The sequence below is a fragment of the Chiloscyllium plagiosum genome, unplaced genomic scaffold (genome assembly GCF_037043375.1).
Source record: "Chiloscyllium plagiosum isolate Xiang-an unplaced genomic scaffold, Cpla_swu_hap1 HiC_scaffold_26, whole genome shotgun sequence".
NCBI classification, from domain to species: domain Eukaryota; kingdom Metazoa; phylum Chordata; class Chondrichthyes; order Orectolobiformes; family Hemiscylliidae; genus Chiloscyllium; species Chiloscyllium plagiosum.
The window spans coordinates 8,419,022-8,433,136 of NW_028270164.1; the positions used below are offsets into that span (position 1 = coordinate 8,419,022).

At 41.7% G+C, this 14,115-nt stretch overlaps 1 long non-coding RNA gene across 8 annotated transcripts in view; it reads left to right on the forward strand.

Annotated features, from left to right (window-relative positions):
- LOC122563052 (uncharacterized) overlaps positions 1 to 14,115 on the forward strand; it is a 146,750-nt gene that overhangs the window by 32,625 nt on the left and 100,010 nt on the right. For 2 of the 8 annotated variants that reach the window (XR_015750888.1, XR_015750886.1), the window contains one exon: positions 1,619 to 1,962. The exons of 4 other annotated variants lie outside the window; for them this stretch is intronic. This is a non-coding gene — a long non-coding RNA (uncharacterized LOC122563052). 2 more of the 8 variants (XR_015750883.1, XR_015750881.1) reach the window with 2 other exon arrangements.

Here is a 14,115-nt window from a genome sequence, read left to right on the forward strand (position 1 = left end):
ACATGGAAGATTGGAATCAGGCTCTAGATTTTCCCACATCCATTTTCTCATACTTAGACCTTATTATCTCTTATTCAGCTTTTTGTCCGTCTTGGCCTGCTATCCACTATCATCTTGTTTACCTAGCCCTTTCATATCTCTCTCTCTCTCTCTCTCTCTCTCTCTCTCTCTCTCTCTCTCTCTCTCTCTCTCTCTCTCTCTCTCTCCCTCAGCCCCATCTCCATCTATCCACTGACCTGTCCTCTTTCCTCCCTCCCCCCAACCCATTTCAGCTTCAGCATAAATAGTCTTTATCCCAGCTACTAACAATTCTGATGAAGAGCCACCAGATTTGAAATATTGACTGGGCTTTCTTCCCAGCCATGTTGCCTGACATGATGTGTTGAGCAATAATGGTGACATGAAGAACACAAAACCAGTTCATGGCTGGTTTTATAGCAAGGAATACAAAACCACTGAGAGAGGAAATTTATTTGAAATAGGAACGGTTCATTATGGGACTGTATACACTTAGTGCACATTAGGAAAGAAAGGGTTAAGCAATGGATATACAATAGAAATTGTGGATTAAACAAGGGGAGCAGAATGAAAGAAATGGAAGACATTGCACATATGTAGCACCTGGTCAGGAACTATGGACATCTCAAAGTGCATTACTGCCATTAAGTGTAGTTTTGTTGTTATGTACGGAATGGACAATGGACATTATTTTTAATGAAAGGTAGATATTAAGGAATTGTGGATTATTCTAGAATTGCACCACAAAAAAACGTGGCTACATTGAGATTAGGCAAATGAGAAGAGTAGATTGCATTAAGGTTATGCAGGAAGGATACTGGTGTATGGCAGTGACAGCAAATGATGTGAAGGTTACCCAGTAGGCAATGAAAACTGAGTAACAAGGGAGCATTAGTCACTGTATGGAGCTAAGTGGTAGGGAACATTTGGAGATTAAAACTGATCATTGTATGACCTTTGAATATTTCACTGATTGTCATTCTTTGTCCTTATCCCTGGTGAGACCTCATTAATGGAATTATGTACTCAGATGTCCCAATCTTAAACTTGCATGCTACCCTGAATATTAATTTTGGTGAAAAACGTGTGAAAAAAAGAAAATGGGGTGTGTGTAGCTAACTGGTGATTGTTTTCATGCATATTTTTGACTAAACTGATCTCGTTCTTCGCTTGGGCAGACTGTTGAATGAATGACAATGGGACCTAGCTCCAGTACTGAGGGAAAAGTAACTGATTAACTCTCAATTACTGTGATTGAGCAAGGAAGGGACAGAACCTGCCTTCAGGCAGCATAAACATATGTATGTGTTTTTAAAAAATCATCTGATTATTTAGGTTATCCCAGTGTCAACATCAGTTAAACAAGTCAGCCAGTCAGCCCTCATGAGAAGCTAAATTAATAAATTCAAACATAAAATCTGTTTTAAACAAAATTTGTGCACAGCAAGCTCCCACAAATAGTGATGTGATAAATACCAGATGAGGTAGGGGAATGGGTCTGGGTGGGTTGCACTTTGGAGAGTCGGTGTGGGCTTGTTGGACTGAAGGGCCTGTTTCCACACTGTAAGTAATCTAATCTATTTTGTCACCTTGATTGCAGGATAAAGGGTGTCCACAGCGGTCAGGATAATACCCCTCTGCGGCTTTGAAACAGTGCCATAGGATATTTAATGTCCACCTTGAAAAGGCAATGGCACCTTGATTACTCCAACTTGATTACTCGTTCCCTAGTGTTGTATCACTTTGCTATCAAGATTTTGAGCTTGGTTTTCTGGAATGGGACCTCATGCAAATGGTGACAATCCCCAAATAAACTTACCGGATCTGTTAAACGTGTCCCACATGAAGACACACTCCCAACAGGTTTTCCAAGCAGTTGTTCTCTAAGTGAAACCAGGAGAAAGTGAGGACTGCAGATGATGGAGATCAGGGTGAAGAGTGTGGTGCTGGAAAAGCACAGCTGGTTAGGCAGCATCCGAGGAACAGGAGAATTGTGTTTCGGGCATAAGCCTTTCATTAGGAATCAATTCCTGATGAAAGGCTTCTGCCCGAAACGTCGATTCTCCTGCTTCTCGGATGCTGCCTGACCGGCTGTGCTTTTCCAGCACCACACTCTTCGACTCTAGGTGAAACCAGTTAGTTTCGTTTTGGGGGTTACCACTCATTGCATGAAGTTCATGCCTCAGGAATCAGGCTGTACTGATGACTTGTGATATAAAAGCAGCTTGAATATCTGCCAAGAGAAGGATAGAAGGGACAGCTTTTATGTGCCCTTTAAGTAAATACCAGAGTTGGCTAACCTAACAGAGTTTCGATGAACAGAATGAATGCAGCACTTTACCAAGAGATCCAAGAATTTTTGAAGTCATCCTTGTCATTTCAGGAAGATAAGAACACAGCAAAGCATTGAGTATCCTGAATTGTGAAATCTACCTGTCTGGAAAAATGCAGTCTACTCGAATCCCATAATCAGTTTGGGCAGATACAAAGGGTCACTTAGACAGTACAAGCTCTGATACAGCAAAACTGAAATGTAATTCAGTTCTTGCAATGGTGACTGAGACACAAAGCTCTGTACAATCAAGTATTACTTCCCCCATTATCACCCTGCAAAGGGGAAATAGTCTATTTTATGCATCACATTCATTGTTTCTACATAAGGTGAGTACCTGAGTTACTGTTGGGTTTGTCTCTATCTATGAGCCTTTTAGAACCTGTTGATGTGGTGTAGGGTGTGCTAGGGAAGTGGGGGCATGGGTTTGATAAGCTCCCTGAAGAAAATATATTTTTTCTTTCAAATATCAATTGATCTCACACCTAGAGAGACACTACCAACCCCATTAATGAGTAGATAGGGGTAGACAACCACTGGAAAGGATCTGCCCCAGTTTTCTGATGCCTGTCATTTTGCTGTTAGTTTTTCTGAACTTGTAAGAACATGCGAAATAACAAAAGTAGACCATTCAGCCCATCAAGCCTGCTCCCACATTGGGTCTCACCTCCACTTGTCACCCACTCCTCATATCCCTCGATTCCTTGAGAGACCCAATACCTGTTTTAAATACATTAAAGATGTTTATACATCCACATCTCCCAGGAACAGAGAATTCCAAGCATTCACAACCCATGAGTGAAGTAATTTGTCCTCACCTAATTTCTGAATTATTATCTCCACATCCTGTACCGTGTTCTGGATTTCCCAACCAAGGGGAACAATGTCTCAGAATCTTTCAATATGATCGCCCCCCATTCTTCTGAAATCCATCGTAGGACTACTCTCTTATATCAGGGGCCAGGGGAATATACCTTTGCTGCACTGCCTCCTGCACCTTCCCTTGAAAAAATGGAGAACAAAATTCCATACAATATTCTACAGCAACAGCAAAGCCTGAGCAATACCTGGACAACTGTAACAAGATCTCCTTATTCTTATATTCCAATCCCCTTGCAATAAAAGCCAAGCTTCCATTCTCATCACTTTGTGTACCTGCACACCAGCTTTTTTTTAATGTTTCTTGACTCTGAAGATGTTATTTATATGGGCTGGTCCAATTAAGTGCTGAAAAATGTGTTGCTGGAAAAGCACAGCAGGTCAGGCAGCATCCAAGGAGCAGGAGAATCGATGTTTCGGGCATAAGCCCTTCTTCAGGTATTGGTCCAATTAAGTGTTTGGTCTCTGGTGACTCCCAAGACATTAAGTTTCGGTGAATGCAACGTAAAGGTTCCAGATTTTTTCCATTCTTTTGCTCGGAACCTTCAGCAAGACTGACTGCATCTGTGAAGAGAATCGAGGTCTAATCATGGATCAAAATGGAAATCGCAGGAGAAACTCAGCAGGTCTGGTGGCGTCTGCGGAGAGAGAAGGCAGAGTCAACGTTTCAAGTCCAGTGACCCTTCTAGTTGTGGATCAGTGGTCAGAGCACCGAGCTACGACCCGAAATGGAGAACATTTAAAATGGATCAGAAGAGAAGGTAGGACAAAGATACTGACAGGTTCATGTTTATTAATATGTTGCACATGCACAAATGGGTAAGTGCAAGTGGCCGCACGATTGCATACAGTGCTAAAGTTCAATTAGGGTGAAGTAGCAGAAGCGATATTGGAAGGAAACAATAGGGTCATGATGTGAGATATCAAAGAAATATAAGAGGGAAAAATAAGAAACAAAGTAGGATTTAATGTCGTGGGTGGGTGGGAGGGCTACATTCAGCTCGATTACCAGTGTCGCCTCTTTTTGGGAATGTTCCAATCAGGCAGCACCATTGTGGAAAATGGGGAAGAGCCAGTACAGACCCTGTGTGCCGAGTTGCCTCCCTCAGTGCTCTGTGATTCTCAGTGCAAAAACCAATTCTTAGCAATTAAATTCCACTAAATGACAGGATATTTGGCTGGGTAAAAGACTTAATATTTTTTTAATGTTAATGCATGTTAGTCAGGGCCATCAGAGGATGCATCGCTGAACCTAGCAAGACCTTTGGCCCTCAGACAAGGGCAATGATGATGGCTTAGAAACACTAGCCTCACCAGTGACACTCCCATCTCATGAACAAAAATAGTAAAAAGAAGTCAAGGAGAAGGGAACACTTCAAAGCTGTCTGTATGCTCGCAGTCTACGTTTCCGCTTGTTTGTAAGTCTGGAATGTTAATCCTACTTTGATAAATGGGTCGACCCCGTTGCCTCCCATATATCTCTCAAACGACCCCTGCTCCTCCCATCCCACCATTCCCACTTTGAGGAGAATGTGCTGTAACTTGGGAACAAGTCAATATGTACACTGATCACCCATCTCAAACCGATCTGTTGACTACTTTCGCTCTGGGAACAGAAGAAATGAATAAGTGGCGAGTCTGTCTTGTAAAGCCTATTAGCTTCCTCAAGACACACTGCTGCAGGATCACGTTAAGATTAAATTTGTGTGGCATTGGTAGTGTTTCTGCATGACCAGAAATACAGAGAAGATAAATAGTGATTTGGTTAATTAGAGAAGGGAAAGAAAATATGTGCAGTCACTGTGAACAATGGTCGTATAGATCTGTGTGCCAGCTAATAACGGAGCTCTCCTACACTGCAGTGTTTATATTTAATCTCACGAACTGCCATTATTGCAGACATCCAACATCAATGGGCCAGCAGGGCTCCCCAGCAATACCCCCTCCAACAGTTAGTGTTGAGCCAGTGAAGTATATACAAGGGTTTTCTACTTCACAGACCAGAAACGCTTTGTAATCAAAGGATGCTTTTGTTCTGCGGCTTTATAAAATCTGGGGCTTGGCAAAGAAACCTGAGATCGGGTGGGTTAAAAACAAATTTGCGAGTCCAGCAGAGGTGCCCATGCTGAGACAGAGAGGTTTTTGCTGCTGCTCATGGATCAACAGTGCAGTTGGCTGTCAGCAATCAAATTATTTTCGAACCTCCTTATTTTTCATGTTCCTTACTTAATTTATTTAAATAAGTTTGCCTTTATCCTAGTTTACTCAATAGCAATTTGAGTTATATGTCAGGTGTACCCTGTCGTGGGGAATTCTCTACTTGTAGTCCTGGGTAAGACATTGACTGGTCTTCATTAGGTGACCTGCGACCTCTGACGTTTTCTACCCTTTCTAATGGGATATACAATGCCTTCACTATGCAAGAAAGGGAGCATGAGATATGGGAGCAGCAATAGGCCATTCAGCCCATCGAGTCTGCTCTGCCATTCAAAGAGTTCATGGCTGATCCGATAATCCTCAACTTGTCTCCTCCCTTTTCCCCGTAATCCTTGATTCCCTTACTGATGAAAAAATCTGCCTATCTCAGCCTTGATTATACTTAATGACTCAACCCTAATGGTCCTATGTGGTAAAGAATTCCACAGATGCACTACTTTCTAAGAGAACAAATTCCTCCTCATCTCCGTCTTAAATGTGCAAACCTTTATTCTGTGGTTATGCCCTGTGGTCCCAGTCTCTCCCATGAGGGGAAACAACCTCTCTGTAGCTACCCTGTCAAGCAATCTAAATAAACAATATCTCCTCATAACACAGTCCCTCCACACCCAAAAACACCCAGTGAACTATAGTGATTGGAACTCGGTGGATCTCGTTGACTTCAAGATCCTTGATTGGGCCAATTAGGAGGCACTGGCTGACCAATATTAACAGATGCCTAAAATATAAGCATTACCACAATTAGGCAGTAGTGTGGGGGAGAAGAAAAAAGAAAAAAAAGTAAAAGAATTAACAGATTCCTGATGAAGAGCTTTTGCCCGAAACGTCGATTCTCCTGCTCCTCAGTTGCTGCCTGACCTGATGTGCTTTCCCAGCACCACATTCAATACTTTCAGGGATTCCAGTGCTGGAGCCTGGGGCCTGCTGATGCCCTGGACTGTTGCTTTAAAAAACTTAATAGGGGATTTGGGAATCTCCTCCATTCAGGGCTCTGAGCTGGCTGGCTACAGCCAGTGTACTGTGCACATTTAAATAAAGGGTGACTTGGTGATGGGATACTGGCCTCTGTGCATTAATATCATGAAGCTTCTATACTGACCTCCAACGCCAATATATCTCCCCTGAGGTAAGGGGTCCAGAATTGTTCACAATATTCCAAATTGGTCTGACTTGTGCCTTGTTTAGTTTTAGAAAAAGCTCCCTGTTTTGATATTCATTCCTTTTGAAATAAAAATTGACATAAAAACCACCTTCCCTATTACTGGCTGAACTTGGACGGTACTTCTTTGTAATTCATGGACAAGGACGTCCAAATTTCCCTGTTCTATAGCTTTCTGCAGTCTTTCTCTATTTTTCCTCTATTTTCCTCTATTTTTCCTCTATTCTTACATTCTCGCATAATCTCACATTTCCACATCTGCAAAGTTTTTTCCACTCACTTAACTTGTCTATCTCTGCAGACTTTTCTCACCTACCATGTACAAACTTGGCTATAGTAAATCATTTTCCTCATCCAAGTCATTAATATGTATTGCAAATAATTGCAACTCCAACACTGACCCCTGTAGAACACCACTTGACATGGGTTACCATCCTGAAAATGCCCCTTACCCCTACTCCCTGTAATCTGTTTATTAGCTAACGCTCTAACCGTGCTAATCACAGAATCGCTACAGTGTGGAAGCAGGCTATTCAGCCCATCAAATCCATACCGACCTTCCGAAGAACATCCCATCCAGACCCACTCCATCCCTCTAACCCCATATTTCCCATGGCTAATCCACCTGGCTTGCACAGCTTTGGACTATGGGGGGAAACTGGAGCACCCAGAGGAAACCCACACAGACACAGGGAGAATGTGCAAATTCCACACAGACAGTCGCCTGAGGGTGGAATCAAACCCTGGTCCCTGGTGCTGTGAAGCAGCAATGCTAACCACTGAGCCACCATACCACCCCAACTCCTACACCTTGAGCTTTTATTTTATTAAGTAGCCTAATTTGTCTCAAAACAACTATGTCTCAAAATCCAAAAATATTACGTCCACTGCTTTGCCTTTATCTATCCTGCTTGTTAACTCCTCCAAGAAGTCCAGAAGATGTGTCAGGAATGATTTGTGAAAGATTTTCATTTATATCGTGCCTTTCATGTCCTCAGATTGTCCTGAAGCACTTTGAAAACAATGAAACATATTTGAATTGTGTACACTATTATAATATAAGAAATGTGGCAGCCAATGTTAATCCAGTAAACTCCCATAAACAACAGTGTGATGGTGAAAAAGTTTTCATTGATGTTGATTGAGGGATATATATTGGGCAAGACATCAGGGAGAACTTTACAGCTCTTCTTCAAAATAACGCTGTAAGGTCTTTTGTCTATTGGAGAGGATACATAGGTCCTCAACTTGACATTCAACCAAAAGGTGGCATTGCAAGCACTCCAGTACTTCCTGAATACTGTATTGGCTGTGTCAGCTCAGATTACCATGCTCAATTCTCTGCCAATGGACTTGAAATGTCAACCATTTGACTCAGACATGTGTGGTATCTACTGAGCCTCAGCTGACATCCATTGGCTGGACCAAGTTGTGTTTGTGAACTTGGTGCTGCATGAATTTACAGGCTAAAATAGTCCATGTTCTTCCACAATTTCCATTCCCTGGTTGTAAAATGCTGCATTTATCATGCAGTGCTAATGCTGACTGAAGCAACAAGTTCAGTGGCAGAAAGGTCAAAAAGGAATATTGCTGTCGAGGTCTTGCCTATAGATACGGTTTTACCTCTTATACCTATTGTCATTGCATTCTCTTCCCCAACATGATAACAAGGTAGTTATAGGCAGCCCATCTCTGTGGCTGGAAATAGACTGGGTTTTTTGACCCTTCGGGGCGTATATTTATTGACCTCAATGTGTCTTCAACCATTGGGGAAAATGCAATAACCAGTCACAAGAAGAAAGACTTGCTTTCATGTAGCCCCTGTCACAGCTCAGCACAGTCCAAAGCAATGTACAAACAAATCAGTACTTTTGAAATGTAGTCACCCCAGATCAATATACAGCAAGCTGAAACAACTAACCATGAAATATGTTATATCGAGTATTGAGTCTTAAAAGGTTAACGTTGGACTTCTCCACTCAATCTTCCATTGGGGAAAAAGAGGAGTTTAATTCAGAATCCTGATGGAGACAGATGTATCAACAGTGACTCCTGATAGTCTATTGTTATATATTGTAATTTGTGCCTGGTGCTACCATCTTGTTAACACAAGCACCTCTCCTTGCTAAGACTCGCTTGTGGTTCATCCTTTACCACTGTTAACCAAACAGGTCTTTGGACTTGAATTGAAAAAGTGGATTGATGGCAGCAATATACTGTAGCCATCAGCAGTAGCTTTGTGGGAAGCTAGGGAAGAGATTGCTGGTCCCCTTGCTGCGATATTTGTATCATCGATAGACACAGATGAGGTGCCAGAAGACAGGAGCTTGGTGAATGTGATGCCATTAATGCTGTATGAAAAAGCCAGGGAACTATTGGCTGGTAAGCCTTATGTCAGTGGTGGGGAAGTTGTTGGAGGGGATTATGAGGGATGAAGTTTACATGTATTTGAAAAGGCAAGGATAGTCACCATGGCTTTCCGGCGTAGGTAATTGTCTAACTAACTGAGTCTTTTTTGAAGAAGTGACAAAGAAGATGGATGAAGACAGAGCAATAGATGTTGTCTATGTGGACTTTAGTAAAGCATTTGACAAGGTTCCATATGGTAGACTGGTTAGTAAGGTTAAATCACATGAGATCCAAGGGGAGCTAGCCAATTAAATGCAAAATTGGTTTGAAGGTAGGAGACAGAAGGTGGTGGTAGAGGGTTGTTTTCAGACTGGAGATCTAAGACAAGTGGTGTGCCATAAGGATCAGTGCTGGGTCCACTGTCGTTCATCATGTATATAAATGATTGGATGTGAATATAGGAGGTATGGTTAGTAAGTTTGCAGATAACGCCAAAATTTGTGGTGTAACAGACATTGGAAAAGGTTATCTCAGAGTACAATGGGACCTTGATCAGATGGGCCAATGGGCCAAGGAATGGCAGATGGAGTTTAATTTTGATAAATGTGAGGTGCTGCATTTTAGGGAGGCAAACCAGGGCAGGACTTATGCACTTAATGGTAGGGCCCTGGGGAGTGTTGCTGAATAAGGAGATCTTGAGGTACAGATGTATAGTTCCTTGAAATTTGAGTCGCAGGTAGAGAAGGTGATGAAGAAAGTGTTTGATAGGTTTGCCTTCATTGGTCATAACATTGAATGCAGGAGTTGGGACATCATGTTGTGTCCCCAAATTGGTGAGGCCAATTTTTGAATACTGCATACAATTCTGGTTGCTCTTCTATGGGAAGGATATTGTTAAATTTGAGATGGTGCACAAAAGATTTACAAGTATGTTTCATGGATCTGGAGGATTTGAACTATAGGGGGAGGCTGAGCAGGCTGGAGCTTTTTTCCCGGAGCGTCAGAGACTGAGTGGTGACCTTATAGAGGTTTTTAAAATCATGAGAGGCATGGATAAGGTGAATAGCCAAAGTATTTTTCCCTGGGATGAAGGAGTCCAAAACTATAGGGCACAGGTTTTAAATATTTAAAAAGGACCCGAGGGGTAACTTTTTCGCATAGAGGATGGTGCATGAATGGAACAACCTTCCAGAGGAAGTGGTGGAGGCAGGTATAATTACAACATTTAAAAGGCATCTGAATTGGTATGTAAATAGGATGGGTTTAGAGGGAATTGGGCCAAATGCTGGCAAATGGGGCTAGGTCAGATTCTGGTGGGTGCAGATGAGTTGGACTGAAGGGTCTGTTTCATGCTGTATGAATGAATAACAGTAAGATTAATTCTTGAAATACTGCACATTTAAAGTAGCTCTAAAAGAAGAAAGATAAGTAATCACATTAAGAGGAAATTAACAGGAGAAATAATACTGCCTGAAAGATTCAATGTTGGAGATGGGTCGAAGAAAACATATGAGTAAACAACTCAAAAAACAATTGTTAAGATACAGAATTGCTTTAAAATTAAATACAAAATCTCAAGTCAAACTAGATTATTATATTAAATCACCGTAATATAAAAGACACAGATGATTATGAAGCAGTTCTTGAAGATCTTCACAATTATGTTAATATCTGAATAAATATAGCTATTGAAAGAGAAAGATTTAACAAAACAGTTCAGCATCCACAGGAATCTGTAAATAATCTAATTGATAATCTCTACATGTTAATGGAAAACTGTAACAATGGAGCTTTAAAATTAAAATTTCATAATACTGTAGATAAAAGTATTGTTAGAAGTACTGATGAACCTTTGTCAGATTTATCACAATTCAAAGAAAATCTGACTTTGGAGAAAATTATTCAAAATGTGCTAGAAGCAGAAACCAGGAAGAGTCATAGATCATTTTGAGAGGAGAGATATAAAATCTTATCACAGGTGAGCAACAGAACCTATCCACTTTTTAAGCTACAAGCAATCTACAGGCACATGTGACAAGCCAACAGAAAGCATAGGCAAAATAGCAGATACTAAGAGTCAGTGTCAGCTCTAGAACAAAAAAAGTCTCACATGCACAATCAGTGCCCAACTATGACAAAAGAATGCCACATCTGTAAAGCCATAGTTCACCTTGAGAAGGTCTGCAGATTAGATTAGATTAGATTAGATTCCCTACAGTGTGGAAACAGGCCCGTCGGCCCAACAAGTCCACACCGACCCTCCGAAGAGTAACCCACTCAGACCCATTTCCCTCTAACTAATGCATCTAACACTGCAGGCAATTTAGAATGGCCAATTCACCTGACTGGCACATCTTTGAACTGTGGGAGGAAACCGGAGGACCCGGAGGAAACCCACACAGACATGAAGAGAATGTGCAAACTCCACACAGACAGTCGCCCGAGGCTGGAATTGAACCTGGGTCCCTGGCCCTCACTGTACTGCCCATGTAGGATACAGTTTCAGAGGAGTAATAAGCCAAGTGTTTACACACTCAAAGGTGTTAATGAACTAGAACTTACATCATCAGGAAAGATCCGGAGACATTCCTAAAGGAGGTTTGTGAGTTTGATTGGACCTGCTGACTTTATAGGTTTACAAAATTATGAGGAGCATGGATAGGGTAAATAGGCAAAGTCTTTTCCCTGGGGTTGGGGAGTCCAGAACTAGAGGGCATAGGTTTAGGGTGAGAGGGGAGAGATATATAAAGAGATCTACGGGGCAACGTTTTCACACAGAGGGCAGTACGTGTATGGAATGAGCGGCCAGAGGAAGTGGTGGAGGCTGGTATAATTGCAACTTTTAGAAGGCATTTGGATGGGTATATGAATAGGAAGGGTTTGGAGGGATATGGGCTGGGTGCTGGCAGGTGGAACCAGATTGGGTTGGGATATCTGGTCAACAAGGATGTGTTGGACCGAAGGTTCTGTTTCCATGCTGTACATCTCTATGACTGTATGACTCTATGCTCATGCCCATTGACATCATATTAGCTTTAAGATTGAAACGGTGGTGTGTCATTGTCCAATCACAGCAAAGATCTTGACAGAAAGATTTACACAAACTCAGGTTGGGGGAGAAGAACTCGCAAGAATAAAAAATAACCTACCAGTAACACTGTACAACATAGAGTGTAAGAGAGTTATCAATGTATATACGATTCACAATGAACGTTTCTCTCTTTTGAGCCTGCACACATCTTGAACTCAGCACCATTGAGATAGTAGAAACAATTCAAATAGAACAAGGGAACAACTAGTCCAGAACAGAATGTTATTAATGAACCAGTCAAGGGGCAACCTAGAGAAGATCTCATTGACTCTTCCGAGACTCTTGGAGGAGCTTTAAAAGCATAAAGAATATACTGACATTCCCAATTTGGCAGAAGAAAATTGTTTCATACTGTAAACAAGGAGGAGGTGTTGGTAATATTTTCCATTCCTATCACCACCGAAGAACCTTCAGATGTCAAAATTTAGTAAAATTTGCCAAGAATCATCAAAGTAAATACTGAGAAAAATAATGAGCTGTCCAACCCACAACCTGATTGAGGGACCTTTAACTGAAGCTGTTCAGATAGCAAAATGCAATCTGGTAAACTGATACAGTAGATTGTTGAATTTAAATTTGTTGAGCTGACTCAGTTCAAGAGCAGTATCATAATCTTTTGTCTTTCAAAGAAGAATTATCAATACCAGTGACAGAGATATTGCAGTTGTGCTACAGTTAGGTGATTGAGGTTGTGAAAGTGCCTCGTCCACCAGGAAAACGTCCATGGAGGGTGAATGAATGAAGATGCCCAACCTACTCAACAAGTTGGAATAAGGAGCTTACGTATTTCAACACAGACCCATCAGCAAATTGAGAATAAAGATTTGTTTGAACAAAATGGAGAAGAGCTGTGTGCAACTCCATGGAAGACAAACTAACATGCATAGGTTCTGTACAGGGTCAAAAATGACAAATTGCCTGGTCTAAAAATCCAGAATACAGAATTGCTTTAAAATTAAATACAACATCTCAAGTCAAACTCTATTATTGTATTAAATCACCATAATATTAAAGACACAGATGACTGTGAAGCAGTTCTTCAAGATTTTCTCAATTATGTTAATCTCTGAACAAACATAGCTATTGAAAGAGTAAGATTTAACAAAACAGTTCAGCATCCACAGGAATCTGTAAATAATCTAATTAATCAACTCTACATGTTAATGAAAAACTGTGACAATGGAGCTTGTATTGCTATTTTGCCTATGCTTTCTGTTGGCATGTCACACGTGCCTGTAGATTGCTTGTAGCTTAAAAAGTGGATAGGTTCTGTTGCTCACCTGTGGTAAGGTTTTATATATCTCTCCTCAAAATGTTCTATGACTCTTCCTGGTTTCTGCTTCTAGCATAATTTGAATTCACAAAGCCATTAAGACAGCCAAGGACCAATACCGATCCAAACTAGAGACCCAGACAGACACCCGGCGACGATGGCAAGGACTGAATGACATCACAGGTTCTAAAATGAGACTTAGATTAGATTACTTACAGTGTGGAAACAGGCCCTTTGGCCCAACAAGTCCACACTGCCCCGCCGAAGCGCAACCCACCCATACCCCTACATTTACCCCTTACCTAACACTACGGGCAATTTAGCATGGCCAATTCACCTGACCTGCACATCTTTGGACTGTGGGAGGAAACCGGAGCACCCGGAGGAAACCCACGCAGACACGTGGAGAACGTGCAAACTTCACACAGTCAGTCGCCTGAGGCGGGAATTGAACCTGGGTCTCTAGCGCTGTGAGGCAGCAGTGCTAACCACTGTGCCACCGTGCCACCCACAAGACAGTGCAAGATAGCAGACGATGACGCCTCCCTCCCAGATCGTCTCAATGCCTTCTATACCCGGTGAGGCATGACTTAGGATGTGTGGCTTGGAAAAGTAGACTCCAATATGTAGACAGGCCAACAAGAGGTGAGGCCATACTGGATTTGGTTCTGGGTAACGAACCAGGCCAGGTGTTAGAATTAGAGGTAGGTGAGCACTTTGGGGATAGTGACCATAATTCGGTGATTTTTACACTCGTGATGGAGAGGGATAAGTGTGTACTACAGGGCAAGAATTAT